The sequence below is a fragment of the Camellia sinensis genome, chromosome 3, assembly GCF_055761805.1.
Source record: "Camellia sinensis isolate YWXY chromosome 3, ASM5576180v1, whole genome shotgun sequence".
Lineage (NCBI taxonomy): Eukaryota > Viridiplantae > Streptophyta > Magnoliopsida > Ericales > Theaceae > Camellia > Camellia sinensis.
The window spans coordinates 114,041,284-114,062,414 of record NC_138963.1 but is presented as its reverse complement, the minus strand read 5'-3'; positions in this window follow the sequence as shown (position 1 = coordinate 114,062,414).

Below are 21,131 nucleotides of genomic sequence, written 5' to 3'. Positions count from 1 at the left end.
CAGAATATACAGAATAAAGCGGAAATAGCAGAGCCGTGTGTTGTGCAGTGTATTGTGTGCAGTGCATAGTGTGAGCAGCGTACAGTCAGTGTGAAACAGAATGTATGTGTGTGCCGTGTGTACAGTATACAGTGAGTGTAAAGCAGACTACAGTGTGCGCAGTGTACAGAGTACAGAGAATATCGGACAGAAATGAAAAGCGGAGAAGAAATGTACCTCCCAAGCCCGCCAGTAACCTCCGAGCAGCTGGCCGCTGCCACGAGAAGCCGAGCTCATATAGCCGTACAGGGTGGCCAGAGCAGCGCCGCCCCAGTCATAGTGCAAGATGTCCCGGACGTCCACCAGTGCGCTGAGAAGACAGAGAGGCACGGTGTTCGCCCGGTCGGCGAAGATAGTAGTCCCGAAGAGGAACATGAGGAAGCCGCGGGCATACCTCTCCACGTCCTCCTCGGTCATCTGCACCTCCTCCCCCAATGCGGGCTGGACCCTGAACTGTGCCTCGAACCAGGAATATCGGACGAAGCCTGGACGAGCTAGCGGTGGCGCCTCCCCCAGTAGATGGACCTGAGCGGCGGTCCACTCATCCATGTCAGTGTCGAAGGGGATCGGATCACCCCCTACCCCGATGCCTGTGAGCATCGAGAAGTCATAAGGGGTCATCGTCATATCCCCCGCAGCAGAAAAATGGAAAGAATCGGTGGTGTCCCACCATCTCTCCGCCAAAGCGGCGAGAAGAGGCCTGCATGTGGAGAGCCTAGAGAGCCCTCGGCAGAAGGTGCCGAAGCCCGCTCGGTCCACGATGCGCTGGACCGCATCGGGGAGCTCGTCATACCACTCCCGCGCACCAGTATTCCCATACCCGCGAATGGTATGGGAACCCTCCTGCAAACAGAAAATGACAATGGCAAGACAACATTCAAAATGCAGTTTTGAAAAGACAGATATGGCATGTATGCAAGTTTGTCAGATTCAGGCAAATACCAGGTGTCGGTGTGCTTACAGTAAAATACGTGTGCTGTGTCAGCGTGTTTGAGTGTTTCAGAACAGATGTGGCATGTATGCAAGTTTGACAGATTCAGACAAATACTGGGTACCAGTGTGCGTGCAGTAGAATACAGTGTGTGCCGTGTGTTTGCGTGATTCAGGACTAGTGCAGTGTGTGTGCATGTGTCAGTCTCAAGCAGATATCAGTTGTATGTATGTTTACAGTCAACTACGGTCTACGGCATATCAGATTTCAGCAATTAGAGAATACAGCTAACTATGGCAGTTTTGTATCCTACATTGCATAAAGTAAAGCAGAAGATGAAGAGTTACATTGGGAGTGCCGAATGAAAGGTGGGAGGTAGGCTCACGCAGCAGTAGCTCAGGGGCCGCGTACCTCTCAAAGCTCCGGAACTGACGCAGGCCGTCTGGGGGCAGAACGTGAATCGCCGACCGGTAGGTCACCGGGTCGAACGGGCGCTCGCTCAGTGGTAAGACCTCGACCCCGGGATCCATCTCGTGGTCCGGGGGAGTCCCGCCACGTGGAATGTCGTCCGCCATGTAGAGAATGGTGTGAAAATGGCCGGAAAAGGGAAAACCGAGCCGGAATACGAAGAGTCAACCGAAAAGTCAACTCCCGAGAGGGTCGGAAATGGCCGGGAAGGCCGGAATGTGAAGAGGCACGGAAATGAAGAGGAAAGTCAGGGGAACAAACCCCGAGAAAGCGAGAACGCCGAACGAGGCACCGAAACGAGAATGTGATCGGTGGAAAATGTCCGAAACGCGAAGAGGATCGCGAATCCGACGATGAAACGGGCGTAGAACGCGAAGAAACGGGCGAAAAATGAGAGAGAAATACCCTAGAGAGAGAAAGGAAGGGATTTCGGCGGTGGAGAAGTGAAGGAATAGGGCTTGAAGCCCTATTTTATAACACCCAAGGTGAAAAGACAAAACTGCCCCGCACCAGCAACTGTTTGCCGGTCGGCACTTTTTTGTGCCGGTCGGCACTGTTTTGTGCCGATGGAATTGTTTTTGTGCCGATGGACAGCCGGTGGCCTCCTCTTTCGGCCGGTGGGGTTCCCACAGCCTTGTTTAGGCCATTTGAGTTGTTTTTGGTCTTCATAGCTGAAGAAAGTGCAAGAAAGTGCATCTCCGACGCTCAACCGACCTCCGTTTTGACCGCGGGCCGTGTCTCCAGTGCGTAGCACTCGAATTCGTGCAAGGTGTATCCTTTTTGTATCCTTTTGAATTCAAAAGTTACCCCATGTGTGTTGCACAAGTTCATTGCACTGTTTTGTGCATTACATTTCCTTCGCGCTATTTTGCGCATTGCACTTGTTAGTGCATTGCATTTGTTCGCGCTATCTTGCGCACCTTACTTGCACTTGTTAGTGCATTGTATTGTTCGCGCTGTTCTGCGCACCGCACTGTTTTGTGCATTGTATTGTTCGCGCTGTTCTGCGCATCGCACTGTTTTGTGCATTTCAAAGTTGTTCGCACTGTTTTGTGCATTGCACTGTTTTGTGCATTGCATCGTTCGCGCTGTTCTGCGCATTGCACTGATTTTGTGCATTTCAAAATCGTTCGCGCTGTTCTGCGCATTGCACTGTTTTGTGCATTTCAAACCTCGCGCTGTTCTGCGCATTGCACTGTTTTGTGCATTTCAATTTCGCGCTGTTTTGCGCATCTCATTGCATTTTGCATGCATTCCATCGCACTGTCCTGTGCACTCGCGTTGCCTAACGCATTGCGCTATTTTGCGCATCATACCGTCGTGCAATACCACGGTCTGGCGAGACCTTAAACACGCACGGTCTGGCGAGACCTTAGACACGTACGGTCTAGGAGACCTTAAATCCTTGGGAGGTGCAAAACCTCCGGTGCATTGATGTGCGCGTTTTTTTTTTTTATTATTTGGCATATAAGTCCATTTGCATCAACTTACATTCCATACGGCATGCGTGCCTCATTCTTGCATTGTCATGCATACATTTTGCATCCCGGTCTAGGAGACCTTAAATCCTCTGAAGGTGCAATTCCTTCGGTGTTTTTCGTGCCCGAACGACTTTTCGGTGGTCTGGTAAAGCCACCAGTCTGTGCTTGCAATGAGTTCCTAGAAGACCAACTGGGACGGTGGAAACTAGAGTTCGAACGGCTTATGCCTAGAACGCAAAGGTTCGGGAGTTCCGAGACTAAAGTCTGGTTTAAATACCCAGAGGTTTACCCTTGGCTTGAAATCTGTATGGAAGCCCCATAGGTTGAGACGGCATGTCTACGCCTCAGTTCTGGATACTGAACCAACCTAGTATATCGCCCTGTTGGTAAGATAGGGAAAGTTGCAATCATAGTCATTGCATCATAGTGCATTGTCATGCATTTGCATTGTAGATTGCATGCATTCATTGCATCACCTTCCATCTATGGCTTGCGCCTTTCCGAGTTGAGCTTGGTCTGGTATGTGTCCTCACTTTTCATGTTAAAACACAGTTCTGTATGTGTATCGCGCCTATTCCACGTTGATATGTTGGTTGAGGGTTGCGGCACCTTTTCTGTGTTACACATGGCTCGTACGTGTACATGCCTTTCCTAGGCAAGATTTGGTTTGGCTTGCGTTCCATATCCATTGTATCCATATCCATTCCATTGCATATTTGTAGATATTGCATTGTAGATTGCATGCATTCATTGCATCGCCTTCCATCTATGGCTTGCGCCTTTCCAGGTTGAGCTTGGTCCGGTATGTGCCCTTGCTTTTCATGTTAAAACACAGTTCTGTATGTGTATCGCGCCAATTCCACGTTGATATGTTGGTTGAGGGTTGCGGCACCTTTTCTGTGTTACACATGGCTTGTATGTATGCATGCCTTTCCTAGGCAAGATTTGGTTTGGCCTGCGTGCCATATCCATCCATTACATTGTAGTGTAATTTTTGCATCCGGCATTAGGATCGTAGTCCCTTCTCCAGCGGGTTGTTTCCCCACTTGTGTCATTCCACCCAATACTTGTTCTTGCGTCTGTCTACAATACTCATAGTTCAATTGACCGTTCTATGGTAGACAGACTTGTTACCTCCATCAATCTATTTGACATAGGTGTGGTTTCGAACCGCTCGTGATTGGATCACGATTCAAATGCTTTGCATGTAGCTTGCATTGTTTCAATTACATTGCATGTTTGTTTGCATTGTTTATACATTGTTTTGTATATATTGCATATCGTCTTGCATCCTTGCATTGTCATGCATGTTGCTAACAATATTGTACCTGTTAAGTTTGTTTTCTTTTCAGGCACGATATTGTATGTACGGTTCATTTGAAGCTGGTGCAACCAGACGAGCCGCACAGGTATTGTATCTCCCGAGTGAGACGTATTGAGAATTCCATAATTCTCTTACATCCTTTCTACATTGTAGTGTAGTTTGGTATGCTAGCTTAAAATTGTCGCATGTTTGCTTCATTACAGCTTTCTTTGCATGATCATAAGTTATGCTCGGCTTCGTGCATTGTCTTGCATTTTGCCCCTGCCTTCGGGCGCATATCTTATTTGTCTTGTATGTTTGTCTGAGTCTTCGGCCTTGTCAAAAATGGGTCGTCTCTGGGCTCTGACATTCACTCCCGTCATTGTTATGACTTTCGAGTTCTGTCAAAGAGGGGCAACTGTAGACACCCCATTTTTGACCGTCCTCAAGACTTGGACGTCACTGTTTGAACACACGGTGATCTTCCATGTTTGTGTTCGTTTGGAGTTCCCGGAGGTCTCGGCTCGCGCGCCTTGCCTCAGGATCCCCGAACTCGACCGTTCAGTGTCTGGTTTTGCACCAAACACTTGTGTTTTGCCTTGGAAAGGCAAGGTGGGGCTTGTAGACCATCCCCACCCACCACCGGCATTGGCTAGATGCCACCGGCTGGTTTTTGCTGCCACTGGCAATATTGTTTGCCGGCCGGCACTCTTTGTTGCTGGTCAGCACTATTTTCTGCCGGTCGGCACTTTGTTTGGCCAAGATGGCATTTTTTGCCGGCCGATTGCTGTTCATCTGCTTTTGCAGATATTTTTGGACAGCTGTATAGCTTTTGCTCCCCTCCATACACGTGTATGGAGGGATCTCCCTCTTGCAAAGCTTGTCTTGTAAGCTTTACAAGAGGCATATAGAGAGAGTCTCTCTCTAAGGCAAAGAAAAGAGCCTTTAGACATTTTTGAGAGGAGAGAAGACAGAGGAGAGCTCTGGTTTTCTAGGGTTAGGGTTAGACATACACAACCTATCTCTCTTTTCCTCTCATTTTGCATACTAGGTGTTTTGTGCCTTACTATTGCACACAAACACCTAGTGTTTCACCTTCCTCTTGGAGCTGAGGTTCCAAAGAGTGTGTTTTGAGATTTTGGTGTTGGATTCAAGCTCAAGAAGGCCATTGGAGCACCATTGTTGAAGAGGACTACAAGGGTAAGAAACTAGTCCCTTTTTCCCCCATTTTTGCTTTGATTTTATACCTATCTTAGAGCTGTTTTTGTGCTTGTTGTATAACATAAAAAAGTTCTATTTTTAGGCCCTCTTTATTGTTTATTAAGAGTGTTTTGTTGTTTGAGGGTTTTTGACCACCCTTAGGCCTCAAAAGGCCTCATTTTGAGCCATTTTGTATTAGCTCCGGGATTTTGGTGTTGAGGTCTCTTCACCACTGAAATCTTGAGGGATTTCAGTGGTGAAGATGATGCTTTGAAGTCCCAAGAAGGAGAGGGCCACCCCCTCTCCTTGTTGTCCTTGAAAAGGGCATATTTTGGCCTCTTAAGGAAGCCTATGCTTAAGTGTGTGTTGAGCATATTTGGTTTGTTTTTCATGCTTATATGTCCATAATATAACATGATTTCAAGTTGGTTTTGGAACTCCATGCATGTTTAGCATAGTTGCCATGTAATGCCATGTTTATGCCTTAATATGCCTTAGGTTGTTAGCCTTTGTTGGAGCATGTTTTAGGCTTGTATTTGTGAAGATTATGTGCTTATTTTGCCATGTTTTAGCTCTGTCCATAGTCGTTTGGGTTGATCTTTGCATGCATTATATAGCTCCTTTGTATTTGGGCTTGTTGGCCTTGAGTATGTGCATGTGTAGCATGCCATCTTTGCATTGTTTTGATGATTTGGAATCATCCTACATGCTATTTCAGTCCCATTTCCATGCTTGTTGGATTGCCTTGCATGTCTCTTTAATGCTTTGAAAGCATGTGTTGCAATGCTCCATGTTTTGGCCATGGTATATGCCTTTGTATTTGGGCCACTTAGATGCCATCTAAGGAGTCCTTTGGCCTTGTTTTAACATGCTAAAAATCTGTTTTTAGTTGTTTAATGCACGCCATGTTTGGTCATGATAAGTGTAGTTCAATGCCTTATTGATTTGCCTTGAACACTTGGACTATTCGTTGCATGTTTTGGCTTGATTTTGTTGCTTGGTTTGGCACCATCCTAACATGATTTCAATTCTTATGTTGCATGCTAATTGCTTTTGTTTACCCCTTTCAAGTGTGCTTGAATGTTGTTTGATTCATGCTTAAGTGTTGGTCCTTATGTGCATGTGTGTGTGCATGCCATTTAGCTCTCACTCTTTAGCACTTATGGCTACTGTTTTAGGCCTTTTTAGAGTTGCCTAATTCATGTTTAAGTCCATCTTTTCACTCATTTGTATTGCCATATGCATGCTTGTATGCTTGCATGAGTTAATTGCCATGCCATGTTGCATTCCTAGCTTGTATGCCTAGGTTGCATTGCATTTTGCATGCATGCCTTGTTCCTTGAATTGGTGATAGGAATAGGGCCTAATTTGTTTGATTGGTTTGCATGCATTTGAAATCAAAGTTGCATACTTGGTTCCTTGGGCCATCATGCATGGAAATGCGTGATTGGTGGTCCGAGAACCGAGGCACATGTCCCTTTGAGTCATTACAATGATAAGAGACATGGTTGGTGCATACATGCTTTGAATTGTGCTGCCATGCCTTGTTTTCCCCTCTGTTGCTGTGAGTTGCAGGCTCTGCAGGAATACTCTGCCGACCGGCAGTGTAATGTGCCGACCGGCACTATTTTCTCTGCCGACAGCTTCAACTTTGTGCCGATGGCCATACAGCACTGCCGGTGGAAATTTCATCTAGCCGGTGATGATCCCCTCTGTCCAAGGATGTAGTCCTGAGGTTTTGACAACCTCCAGAGGAGGAAAGGGAGGAAAACAGAGGCAGCTTGCGCATGGTGGCGCGTTTCCTGAGACGTTTTCCTGCTTTAATTAATTTATTTAATTTGTTAATTAAATTAGTTAATTTGTAATATTAATTAGCTAGTGTAGTTAATTAATTTGTATTATTATTTTGGTCCCTCCGAGCGAGGGCAAATCTGTAATAAGTGTGCGTGAGTGTGTGTATGTCTTCCAACCTCACGTCTTTCTTCCCTTTTATTTACCTACTTACGATGGTAGATTAGGGCACGTTTAATTTAGCATACCTCATGCTATGCATGTGTGTATCCATGCATTTGTATTGCATGCATTAGGCTCGGTACATCACGCTAATTGCATCAATACTTCAATTCCGAACTGAATACGTGATAATTGTGCATTTTCACATGACATGTCTAGGATTAGCCGAGCCTATCTTAGCGACATTTTGTATGCGATGCATTAGGCACTTAACATGGACTTGGATCATGCATGTTTGCTAACAAGTTCTTGGTTTTGGCATGGAGTACTATGTAAGTATTTCCGCTTTAGCATATCGCATGAGTGTGAATGTTACCATGACAGCATGCTTAACATGTGGCTAGATGCTTATGTGTTAAACTGTTTTGAATGCCTGTGGGTGGAGGCCGGATTGTTTGAGTTGGAAAAACTCGTTGAAATCCGTATTTTAGCCTACTTGCGAGTAGCAAATTCCAAAGCATTTTCAAACCAAACGGATATGCAATGTTTATTTCCAAATTAGACAATCTAGTCTATACTTGTTTGCTGCGCGCATAACATAGTAATTCTAGGCTAATAATTGGTTTAAGAACACATAAAGTTTTCAAAAACGGATATCACGGTTAGTAGAGGTCGGTCTTCGGACCGGGCGAAAGGGGGTGCTCATAGCTGACCTTCCCCGATCGTACCAAAGCTCCCGAGCCGAGACAACTCCGGTGATGACGGACATGTGGCCTTCGGCACCGAGTCAGGGTTTCCTAAATTCCCCCATTTAAAAATATTTAGGTGGCGACTCTGTATCTGGCAAAGCAGTCCATGTTTGGCACTACTTTTTCAAAAATCTGTTTCTCAAAACGATTTGCCAGATTTGGACTCTTTGGTTCAGATTAAGAACCGTGACACAAGTCGAGTCCGAACTGTAGTAATCCCAAATGAACAGAACGGGACTCATCCTCCCGGGGCGTTCGGGGGACGTCTACACATATTGTATAGTTTTTTTTAGTTTTCTCTTTTAGCCGACCATTCCAGAAGAGATGAAAGATGGCAAGGTTTGGGGCTGGCAATGTTATTGCGTTGAATGTTCTTTCAGTGTACACTGTTTTGGTAATGTTGACTTGGTAGTCGTAGTTTCCCCAAATAACATTTGTCTTCCCTCTCAAACTTTAGAAATACAAAACTCCACTAGATGTATTGTAACATTGAACCGTCGAAAGTGATTGGAACTATGTAAGTTTATTGTCTTGGTTGTCGTTAGCGTTGTGATTGCTGGCAGCATGAAGTTTACCTCCACCCATGATCGGTGTCTTTGATTGTGTTGGTGAACGATGGTATCGAGTATGTGGCATCCGATTTCTTATTCCACAAGTTTTTATGGTTCATTCTCCTTAGGGTGTTTGAGTGTGTTTGGTTAATGTTAAAGTATGTGTGTGTATATGATAGGTAGGCAGCGATGTTTGTTCTTTGTTTATGATGTTGTTTGATGGTAATGGTTGGGTGGGTTTGGAATTGAAAAGGGGCATAGTCGTGGAATGTTTCGGCTATATTTTAGGTAATGTAACATTTGGGTATGACATTTGTTTGATTTTGCGGTGATTTGTGTGTGTTGTGATCATATATTGCTGTCAATTTAATGGTGGTGCCATTGCAGAGTTTGTTCTGTTAATTTGTTGTATTGACGCAATGATTCCCTTATTTTTCCAATTTTATATATGTTTGCGATGTTGTGGAGTGCGTAGGATGTACATGTTTGGGTAGTGGTATCTTTTGTCGTAGTGTCAGTAAGTGGTTGGATTCTCTTTCGTTTTGACTATAGTTACGATTGTATACGTAAATGTTAGAATGTGTGTCATGTTATTCAAATGCATGTTAGTAAACATTATACGTAATGGTAGTTTTGTTGGGTCTTTGTGTTTGTATATGTGTTTGTGTGTGGTGTTGCAGGTGTGTCCTTTAGTTGTTACTGATGCTATTGCGGTGTGTTTGTTACTATGTAAGTTGATTTTTCTGGGGTGAAACTTGTGTGTGATTTTCTCACTAGATTTTATTCAGTGGTAGTTGAATAGGTTCCCTTGTTCACATGTTGTTGCATTTCATAACAGCGAAAGGAATATATACGATTCGATTGAGAGGTTCTACTATATTGATAAGTTTCGAGCTTCGTACTGTGAAACAATAAATCCCATTCCAATTGTGGAGAAACTGATGTTCACACCTAATGATTACATGATCACGCCACCAAAGGTGAAGCATCCTCCTAGAAGGCCCAAATGGAAAAGAATTCCATCAAAGGGTGAGGTAGTGCAGCGTATTCATCATGGTCAGTATAGAAAATTGGGCAACCACAACAGAAAGACATACAAGGTGCCAATTTAAATGCGCCACATAATGATTAATTTTTGTGTCTCGGATTGTTGGCTTGTTTTTTATTTATCGCATCGTGACATCATTTTCCTTACCTGAACTATTTTTACATTTCTCTGAAGTTGCGAACCTTAATGTTTTCAATTTTAATGAATATGTTGTGGTATGTGGGTTTGTTTCCCATTTACCACATCGTGATGAACACAATTTTTTCTTTACTCCAACTGATTTAATGTTTCACCGTACTCGCGAAACAAAATCTTTTCCAGTGTCAAAAATGTGCTATGACAAGTGAGTTGTATTTTCTGTTAATGGCAATGTGACAAACACATTTTCCTTCCCCCTAATAATTTTTACGTTTCAATCAAGTCGCAAACATTATGTTTAGCATTTTTCATAAATGAGCTATGGCATTTGCATTTTAAATAAGCAACCAATATGTTCACACCATCGCTCAGCCAAAAACTACACAAATATCATTGTGTTTTTCATGTTGTGAGGGGGGGAGGTTTACATTCTTCTACTCATGATTGTGTTACGGTTGTTTTTATTATATTTTGCAATGCTGCTTGGATGGGATATGGCTATGGATTTCATACCAACTACCTCAAAGCCAACTTACTACTAGCAGTATTTTTTTGGTATACAGAACATCTGCACATTGATAGATAGATCATCGAAATTGTAATGGTGTTAAGTGCACAAAGCACAAGATGTTGAAGCTCAATGAGCCATTCACTATCATGAAGTTCAGAGACGTTATGTTGAACACACACAACACACATTGTGCTTCATTACAAGCATGAGATTTGTGACGTTAAACAACGATTATAATAATGTAATATGTCGCACAAATTTAACAACCATTACAATAATGTAATATATCACACAAATTTAAATTAAAATCCATTCTCAATCACAATGCAAACCCAATAAGAAAGAGAAGTCCACATTGGAATGATTGTGTAGCAACTTGTGGTTCAGGGAATGATGTACCCAAACACGAAGACTGCTACGTTTAGCACCAATAACATCCAACACGCTGTTGTCAACATCCAGTCCACGAACCTAATAATTTGTTCAAATCAGTCCATGAACCTAATAATTCGTTCAAATTTAAATTAACATTCACTTTAATCACAATGCAAACCAAAAAAAAAAGGGCCCACGTCGGACTAAGCCTATAACACATTATGGTTCGGGGAATCAAGTGCCCCAAGTCGAGGCACATTACGTTTAGCACAAACACCACCCGATGCGCAGTCGTTAACATCTAATCCATCAACGTAATAAATTGTACAAATATAAATTAACATCCACTTCAATCACAATGCAAACCAAAACAAAAGAGGACCATGTTGGCAAAGTTCCAAGCATAATTTCAAAATAGTTTTACGTCTTCAAATTCATAATGTTGTTTTAACAAACAAAACCAAAACTTTCAACAATGAGGCATGGAATCAGTGTCATTAAAAAATCAATGTCAACTAAAAAATAAATGATGTTATGTCCAACACATTCAACGAAAATAAACCAAAAATGTATATGCTATCAAAAAATCAATGGACCATAAACTTCTTGTATCTGGAGATAATGAACAAGAAACACACCGACCCCGATACCAAGCAATCAAACTTTCCACATACACCATCAATTAACTGTGCAAATGTGAAGGCTTGATGGAGGCGAACAACCGTACCAATCTGCCCATACAAGCACAACAACAACATTACAAACTCCACACCTGTGGTAAATTAAAGCACAACACATAACATTACAACCCATAACAATGCAGTTACCCAAAAAAAAAAACACAACTCATCTTGTACATAAGCAATCAAACAACAACCTATAATGCGAAAGAAACATTGTCACTCTAAAAACCAGACTCCCCGACATACCTACACAAAAATTGAAAACCAAAACCAATGATATTGATTCAACAACAAACACAACATATGAAACTGACCTACAAAAATGGCGCACAGCACGTCAATAACATAGTGCCAACACTGACCTGCAATTTTGCAAACAACACTACAAACACCACAACACCAAACACAGCAATTGAATATTAAAAATCCCCAACACCTACATCACCAACCCACGATTCCATATTAGAATCACAGAACAAATGGGTAACATCAAACAACCCCACAAATCACTCCACCAAATCCCCAACCAAAAAAAAAAAAAAGGAAACTAACACCATACCTTAACAAACCCATCCAAAACATTAGGAAAAAATCAAAACCGAAATCACATCCAAGGGAAAACAGGTAAACTCGCCAATCTCTAAATCAAATATATACAACATACTAAAAATAAAAAGGACTAAATGGTTTAAAAGAAAACTTCCAAGACTAAATGGAATAATATTTCTCCAAATGGCATTTTTGAGTAATTTTTCCTTAAAAATAAGGAGAGTAATTATTTTAGGGTTAATAATATAAATACATAAATAAATAAAAACCTAAGCTCTTATTAACACAGCAACGACAACCGTGAGAATGAGGGAGAAACAGTGTGAGAAGAGCAGCCGCAGTCCAAGTCTTGGACTTTGGTTTCGTAGCAAGGAGGTAAGCTTTTGAACCCTATCTTCTTTTGTTCCTCATCTTCCTTCTATTATCTTAATATATGCAGTGGGTTGATTAATTGGGTAGATGATGGATGATATATTATAATGCCTAACCAATATTATATTGCATGGATGATGTATACATTGGCGAAGTGTTTCATGAGAGTTCATACACCCAATATTTTAGTTTAGGAATTAACTACAGATAGTGTTTGGATGACTGATTTTTAACAAGTCGTGGGCCTTTGAAGAGCCAATGTGGGTATGTAATAGTATTCTAGAAATTTTAATTGAATTCATAATGTTTATACATTGTTGCTCCTAAGAATATTAATCTGCCAGCAAACTTTAGAAATTAAGAAACCATATTAAACGACTGAATTTTAGCTGAAATTTTTACAGTAACTTAATTACATATTGAATTTCATACCAAAATTTTCTTACAATTTTTGGGAGTCAAAATCCATATAAATTGATGCGTTAAAATCTGCCCATAAAATTAGTACTAACAGTAACTTCAGAAGTATTCTTCTCTTTGGGTATAAATCTAAAAATTATCAAATCAGTGTCATTAGAATCGTTTGAGTCTAGTTTCTTACATTTTTGGCCTTGGGTTGATTGCTCATGTGTATTAAGAGAACTGTCAATTTCTTTGAAGTACTGTAGAAAGCGACCTATTTGGATATAATTAATTGTAAATAATTATTTTTATAAGCAAATCAAGTAAAACCAATTGAGTTTGAAACTTAGTATATATTAGTTGATAGCTGGAGGGTTTTGGAATTTTTCGAATGGCATAAAATGGGCTTTAAATTTCAAAGTCAGTGAATAGATTGAGAAAACTTGTTTAAAATTCTATTTTATCTAGTCACATTTAGTTAAGTTTCGATCTGAACCCATGTCTTGAATAATTTGAGACCTTGAAGAACATGAACTCAAGGTATTATTTAAGAGTAACGGTGAGTTAGGTTAAGTTGTGTTAATGCACTTTAGTTTGTGATACCCCCCTTCTCTCTTTCTCTCTCCTTCTCTCGCACGCCCATCCCTAAAATAATTAATGGGACAATTTTTGTATGTTCAAAAGAGGGGAAAAATGAGAATCTCCTCCCATTTGAGTAAAGAAACACTCATAGAATGGATACTAGGACAGCGTACAAAGCTCAATAGTTAACAATCCTCAACCATTTAATAATCCTCATTTTGTTTTTCCTTTTATCCTCAAGTCTCAGATTCCCTTAATTTGACTCTTAAGCAGACACTCAAATTAGGAACTCTCTCCCTTGCAATTCTTTATTAGTTCCTCACTTTCTTTTTTGAATTTATATGGGTTAATGAATGTAAACATTTACTGGATTAATGTTATGAAATTTTCATGTTTGGTCATGGAATTTTCATTACCTTGATTAAACATTAAGCTTTTAATATTTGGTTGAAAAAATCATATTTTATGAATGCATCAAATCTTTTGTGAAATTTTATTTTTTTTCATCAAGACTTTTGAAAAAACTGAAACTTATCTTAAAATTTTGTTTTAATAATTTTTTTTTATGATTTGGTGAGAACTTTTCCTCTTCCTTGATTGGAGCTCACTTTTGGCTCTTTAATCATCAATTTTTTTTTGGCATATGATGAAATAAGTGAAGTGTTAGATATGCTCTTTAAGAGCTAAAGTTTATAAATTTGTGTTCTGGATATATTTTTTTGTGAACATTGTTGTGTATTTTTATTTACATTTGCATGTTACATAGAGAATTTTAGATTATATATATATATATATATGTATGTATATATCCAATTACATTACAGCGTGGTATGATTTTGTGATGATATAAATATAATCTAGCAACAACATATAATCTAAAATGCTTGATTAGTTTGTGATGATATAAATATGCTTGAGCTTTGGTACGCTGTAATCTATAAAATTTAATTAGTTCGTGATGATATAAATATGCTTTCTGTCGCAATAGTAACTATTGTATCATTTTGTAGCTAAAGTTTCAAATTCTTTGTGTGCTATTGATCCAACCAAGAACCATATGGCCATGACATCTTTTTCATGTAAGATGTGCTATAGTTAACCTCTTTGTTTCACTTATCTATCATGCCTCATGGTAAATGTTTTGCAAAAGCTTAAGAAATTGTTGGTTTCACTACAAGAAAAGTTATCTATAACCGCGCTTTTTAGGCAACTTTTTTTTAAAAAGAGTTGTGGAAGACGTAAAATTTTAGAGAGCTGTGCTTGAATTGTAGACTTGGATTGTAGAGGCTACTCATGTTGCTTAAGGTGTAGTGACTTATCAGGTATGTATTTGGCATAATTGTATTGTATACTTTGATTAAAGACCTTGTGCTAAGTTTTATTTATGTGGTTAGATTGAGAATTCAAACATGAGACTTGGAAACACTTTTGCAAATATTAAAATCATAATTGCTTTCCATTGCCGGGTGTTCCTTTCCCCCCACTCCCAAGATGTTGATATTACTTGTTTTTGCTATACAACCTTTTGTACCATTTTCCTAACTCCATGCTTCCATACCCATTTAAGCTTTAGTTACTTTAAACTTTGTGCCGATCACATCTACACCTATATAACCCCATATCAAACAATCTGAAATTTTTTTTGCATGGTTGGGATTGTTGGTCTTATTTTTGGTTGAATATGAACCATTGGATTGAAGTTTTACCTTAAGCATTAAACTAGGATTGGCAAGGGACACATTTATACATCTTGTGGGGTTATTTTAGAGTGCAAAACTCATACTTTCTGCAGAAAGGCTGCAGCTTCTGCCTTGGGTGCTCCCTCCCCTTTCTCTTTGATTTTTGCTTCCAAAAATTCATCCTGTTAGCTTTAAAATCCTAGTCTTGACTCAGCTCAAGAAAAATCTAAGATTTTGAGTGTATTTTAGTGTACTATTTAAACTTATTAGTGAGTTTTACGGAGTGACTTAGTGAGAGATTAGTGTTGTATCAGGTGAAGAACTTTGGGGATTTTCAAAAAAAACTTGGATCAAGAAGGCTTGAGTCTTTGGATCTCATCTCCTCCACTCCCCTTTCCCAATCTTTTGTTGGTTAGAGCTTCAAGAGGTAGGCATCTCTACACCTTTTGTTATATAGAAGTATGTTAGGGCTTTAAATTGACTTCTCATGAGTTAGTTATTATTTTAGGGTTGGACCGTTTATGTGTCGGATTGATTATGGTGATTTTTCCTTCTATTAATATTTTTGTTACTTAATTTGAATTTGGATGAGTTAATTAAATAAAATGGAATTGAGGTACTATTGGTTGTCAACGAAATGGTCAAATGGGATGTCAACAAAACTTGACACGCATGACTAACTAGGCACAAATGACTTGGAGGAAAAGACGAGACTTGAAATGGTTCCCGATTTTCAATCTAGAACCTAATTCCCATTTGTGAAAACTTGTTCTTTAGAAACTCTTTTTCAAGCCGGTTGACACACTAAAATGGTCAAACAGGGTCGGTTGTCAACAAAACTTAACAAAATGACTAACTAGGCACAAATGACTTGTAGGAAAAGATGGAACTTAAAACCGGTTCTAATTTTGAGTCTCGAGCCAAATTTCCATTTGTGAAAACTTGTCCTTTAGAAACTGTTTTTTGAGTCGGTTGACACACTAAAATGGTCAAATGGAGTCAGATGTCAACGAAACTTGACACACACAACTAACTAGGCACAAATGACTTTTCAGAAAAGATGGGATTCGACCTCTTGACATTGATTATTTGTTCTTTGTTTTGTGTCGCCTGTATTGTCTTTTTATTGTTGTTAATCTCATATCTGTTTCATGTCTACTAGCATAAACTACTAGGGGCTACTGTGTCTGTGTTTAAGCACAATTATTTGGCTAGATTTCTTTTTTTATGTTTATTTGATTATTGTTAGATTATAAGGAAATGTGTTCCATCCATTCCTAATTTTAATCGTATTATCATCATTGTAGGGTGTAATTAAAGTTTTTTTTTTTTGGATAGTTCACGTATACCAGTAGTCCAATTGGTGGAAGGACTTCTTATTAGTGACAATCCATTGTGTGAAATTGATGGAGTTGCAATTGGGCCCGAATATTACAAAGTCTTTGTCTTAAAAGCGAAAAAGCCGAATGCTCGTTTGGAAACACCATCCTGAGGTCTAAGAACAGTTAGAGAAGCTGTTGGAAGATACATTCTGTGGCACTCGATTTATCTATATGTTACAATCTTATTTATTTATTGAAATAAATATCAAATGCTTTACATTTTTTTAAGCTTGAAATTAATTATATTGTAATTTTTTTTTTTTTTGGTTTCTTTTTGCAAATGCTACCCTTTTGAGTTCGTGATGATATTTTCGCAAATCGATATTGGAGCTTGCTATTGATACTAAAACAAATTATAATATATATATATATATATATATATTTGTACTGTCGATACTTTTGTTTAGTTTCAAATACAAATTTGAGTTCTTGAATTATAAAAAAATTATTAGTATTATTGGAGGTTGTTTTATATATTTTTGTAATGAATGTTTGGTTGACACTATATTGTTGCAGGATATATATATTATTCGTATATTATATGATTTTGTGAGTATAAATGTGGATGCGTGTGTATTTTATTTTAGAAAGTATTAATAATTTGTACAGCAAAATAATTTTAATACATTATATACAATTTTATTTTTTACAAAACTACAATGAATTAATAAAATATATATTTATTTTAGGAAAATATTTTTTTTTGTGATAATAATAAACTGTCGCTAATGTAGTTATCATTTCTTTGCATTTTATTAGTGACGGTTTAACTCGTCGCATTTATATATTACTTTAATTCTTTAGTAACGGTTTAAACTATTGCAAATACATTATTGATTTAATTCTTCTTTTTTTGTTTTTTTTTGCGATGTTTGAGATTGTCGCTAGTAATACTTTACCTCTATCAACTACTATCTCTAAAAAAGTTTTTGGTGACGGCATTTTAAACCGTCACTAAAAGTGATATTTTTTCCTTTTTTTGTGTCAGGTTAAACCATCACTACAAGAAAGCAATGATTTATAACCATCACAAATACCTTTTGTCATGCCCCCTTCTGCCACCCTCCCTTTCTCGTCACTACTTCGTCGCAAAAAGTCTTCTACGACGACATATGCACTTTTTGCGACATTTGTGACCTTCGCAAAAGGTCCAGTTTTTAGTATTGAAACTTTTTTGTGGATTTATTTACAATTATTGGGGCTCTTGTTGCAGTTCAGAGATTAGGATTTTCTTTTGATGCAAAAAATTTATGGCGATTTTGTTTTGAGATTTAGATGTTTCTCAAAATATATGGGTTTTGTGGATTTTTTTTATTTAAAATGGAGATTTCACTGAAGGTTAGAGATTACGGGTTTTTTTGTTAAAACGTTTTTATGGATTTTTTTGTTTGTCATGGAATTGTTGTTGAAGGTTTTGACATTTGAACGAGGCTCTACAATGGGGAGTTTATAATGGAATTTTTGTTGAAAAAATTTCCTAGCTTCTTGGAAAAAGATAGAGATTTAACTTTAGAAGTAGTTGCCCTAGTGTGATTCCATGTATTCATATTTTAAATTTTTTATTTTCTATGCAGATAAGCTTGCTAATTTACCAACTGTTTGAGTTGGTGAGATTTGATGCCATTTAAGGTTAATAATAGATTTAATCGAAGGATAAATCAATATTTACGCTGAAAGTTTTTAGAGTTATGATTTTTCGAACAATTAAAGGGTTTTTTGGTATTTTTTTTATGTAGATTACAAAATTGCTTCTTCTTCTACTAACAATAGCAACATTAGATTAAAACCAAGAATGTGTGATTGTGATAGAACAACTATCGTGTTTATTGTACGAACCAATGAGCATGGAAATCAAGGGCATTTGATCTTTGTTTGTGAAAAACCCTAAGTAAATGTGATTCATGATTTATGAGCTAATTAAGAACAATTCATAGCAATTTGCAAATTAGTCTAAATCATCTAGCCAAGACAAAAGTGATTTAGATGATCTCTAAACAATCAACCAAGGCGATACAAAGATTTAATATGAAAAAACACCACAATGGGACAACTCCAATTGTGATAAAAAAATTAAAAAAACAAAATCACGGCCCAAGAAGAGTGAACAAATCTACTAAGAAGAAAGAATAAAGATTACAAGAGACCTCACTAAACTTACCACCTATGAACCCACACAAGCACTTGGAGACTCCAGAAATATTCATCACCCACTCTTCATTCAGCATTGTTCATTGTTGAGCTTCAATCTAAAAATTTCAACTCTGTCTGGATTCCATCAATTGAACAACAAGGAAGGTAGATTCAATCAAAGCCTGTCGATATATTCAATCAATTCCATAATGTGCGACAATCATCAGTAATCCATCAAGAGAAAACCAATAACTCTCTATAAGATAGAACTGTTGTTCTTTAATATTCAGACCCTGAAATGAGCATCTGAGACGGTTTAAACAATCCAAAGTAGCAAAGACCGCTTGAGTGCAAGAATAATCGCTTGAGAAGTGTATTTAGAAAGGCGGTGCTAACAAACTTCCAACTGTCACTTAGCTCGAATGCAAGACTTACCACTCGAGCGGTAAAACACATCTCTCAATATCTCTAAATTCAAATTGAGATATTGGACGCTTATAAATGCTCAAGTGGTCAATGTAGATAATCAAGCTAAAAACAACTTATCAAACACCAGCAACACTCAAAATCTCACAACATTACAACTCAAAATGTGTTGGTTTGCAAAATTGATAAAATAAGGGTCTTAACAATTTGCTAGCCTTCAGTCGAGTGACACATCTGGTGCGTTTGGTTCGAGACAGACACAGAGTCACCTATTGACTCAGTCCGTTCAGGCCTCAAGGACCAATTAGGAAGCCACTTCAGCTTCATCCGTGCATCAGGCTTATGCTCCGAAGGGTAAACAGGTAGATGAATGACCTCCTAGGCGTGTGTATGCTGTTACAATGCCGGATTAATTGTCGGTACCTCTTGTTATGAGAGGTAACTTCTTGTTATTCAATTCTCCAACCAAAGTGTTGATAGATACGGGTGCATCTCATTCTTCCATATAATTTTCTTTTGCATCTACTTTGGGGTTGGAGTTAGTTAAGTTGGAGTCTCCTCTATTTGTTGAGACACCTGTTGGAAGTATGGTGGCATTAGGTCGAGTATGCCACTCTTGTGAAATTAAGGTCGTAGATTGCCGACTCTCCTTTGATTTCATCGTTTTAAACATGCATACTTTTGATGTGATTTTGGGTATGGACTAGTTGACCTACTTTCGGGCTTTGATAAATTGTCACCGTAGCGGGTGTCCGTGTGTATGTCATCCAAAGATTGTTTCTACTTCTTATGTGACCAAAGTTATAGTTTTATTCATCCATTGTATAACCTTAAGGGTCGAGGAGAATTGAGTTTTCTTTTTGCCATTAATAGTTGATGAGGGTAGTGTGGTCTAGAGTGATTTACCGAGAGTGACTCGAGAGTATCCGAATGTCTTTCTGAAGGATCTAACCGAGTTGCCACCACATAAAGAGATTGAGTTCTCTATCGACTTGGTGCTAGGCACGACTTGGATTTCGATGGCACCATATAGATTTGTGTTAGCTGAGTTGCGTAAGTCGAAGGTGTAGCTTCTGAATTTGTTAGACAAGGGCTTCATACACCCTAGTACTTCACCTTAGAGAGCACTATCTCTCTTTGTGAAGAAGAATGATGGCACTTGCGGTTGTATATCGACCATTGTAAGTTGAACCGGGTAACTGTCAGGAACAAATACCCATTGTCAAGAATAGATGACTTGTTTAACCAACTGAACGGATCTCATCATTTTTCGAAGATTGACTTGAGATTAGGATATCACCAGTTGAGGGTGAAGAAATAGTGTAGACGCGCCCTTGGGCTTCATGCTATAGTTCGAACTCAATGTCACGGTTCTTAATTTGATCTCACAATATACGATGTGAGATTGATAAATCACCAAAGAGTCCAAATCCGACAAATCGTTTTAGAAAACTGATTTTTGTAAAAAAGTGCCAAACATAGACTGCTTTGCCAGATACAGAGTCGCCACCTAAACATTTATTTTGGGGGAATTTAGGAAACCCTGACTTGTGCCAAAGGCCACATGTCCGTCATCACCAAAGTTGCCTCGGCTCGGGAACTTGGGTACGAGAGGGGAAGGTCATCTATGAGCACCCCCGCTCGCCCGATCAAAGATCGGCCTGTACTAAGCATGATATCTTGTTTTTAAAAACATATGCGTTCTTATTCCGGTTATTAGCTAGAATTTACTATGCGATGCGCACAACACACAAGTATAGACTTAGATTGCCTAATTTGGAACAAAGCATTGCATTTTTATTTGTTTGAAAATGGTTTGAAGTTTGCTACTCGCGAGTAGGCTAAAATGCGGATTTCAATGAATTGTCCCAATTCAAGTAATCCAACTTTCACCCACAGGCATTCAGGCAGTTATATCATATAAGCAATTAGCCTCATGGCAAGCATGCTGTCATGTTAACACTCATACACGTGCAAGATGCTAAAGCGTAAACACTCACAGTGTACTCCAAGCCAAAACAAGAAACTAGTTAGAAATCATGCATGATCCTAGTTTATGTTTAAAATGGCTAATGCATCGCATGCAAAATGTAACTAGAATAGGCTTGGCTATCCTAAGAATGGCATATGAGATGCAACTTGATACATATATTCAAGTAGGGGCTGAAATACGATGCAA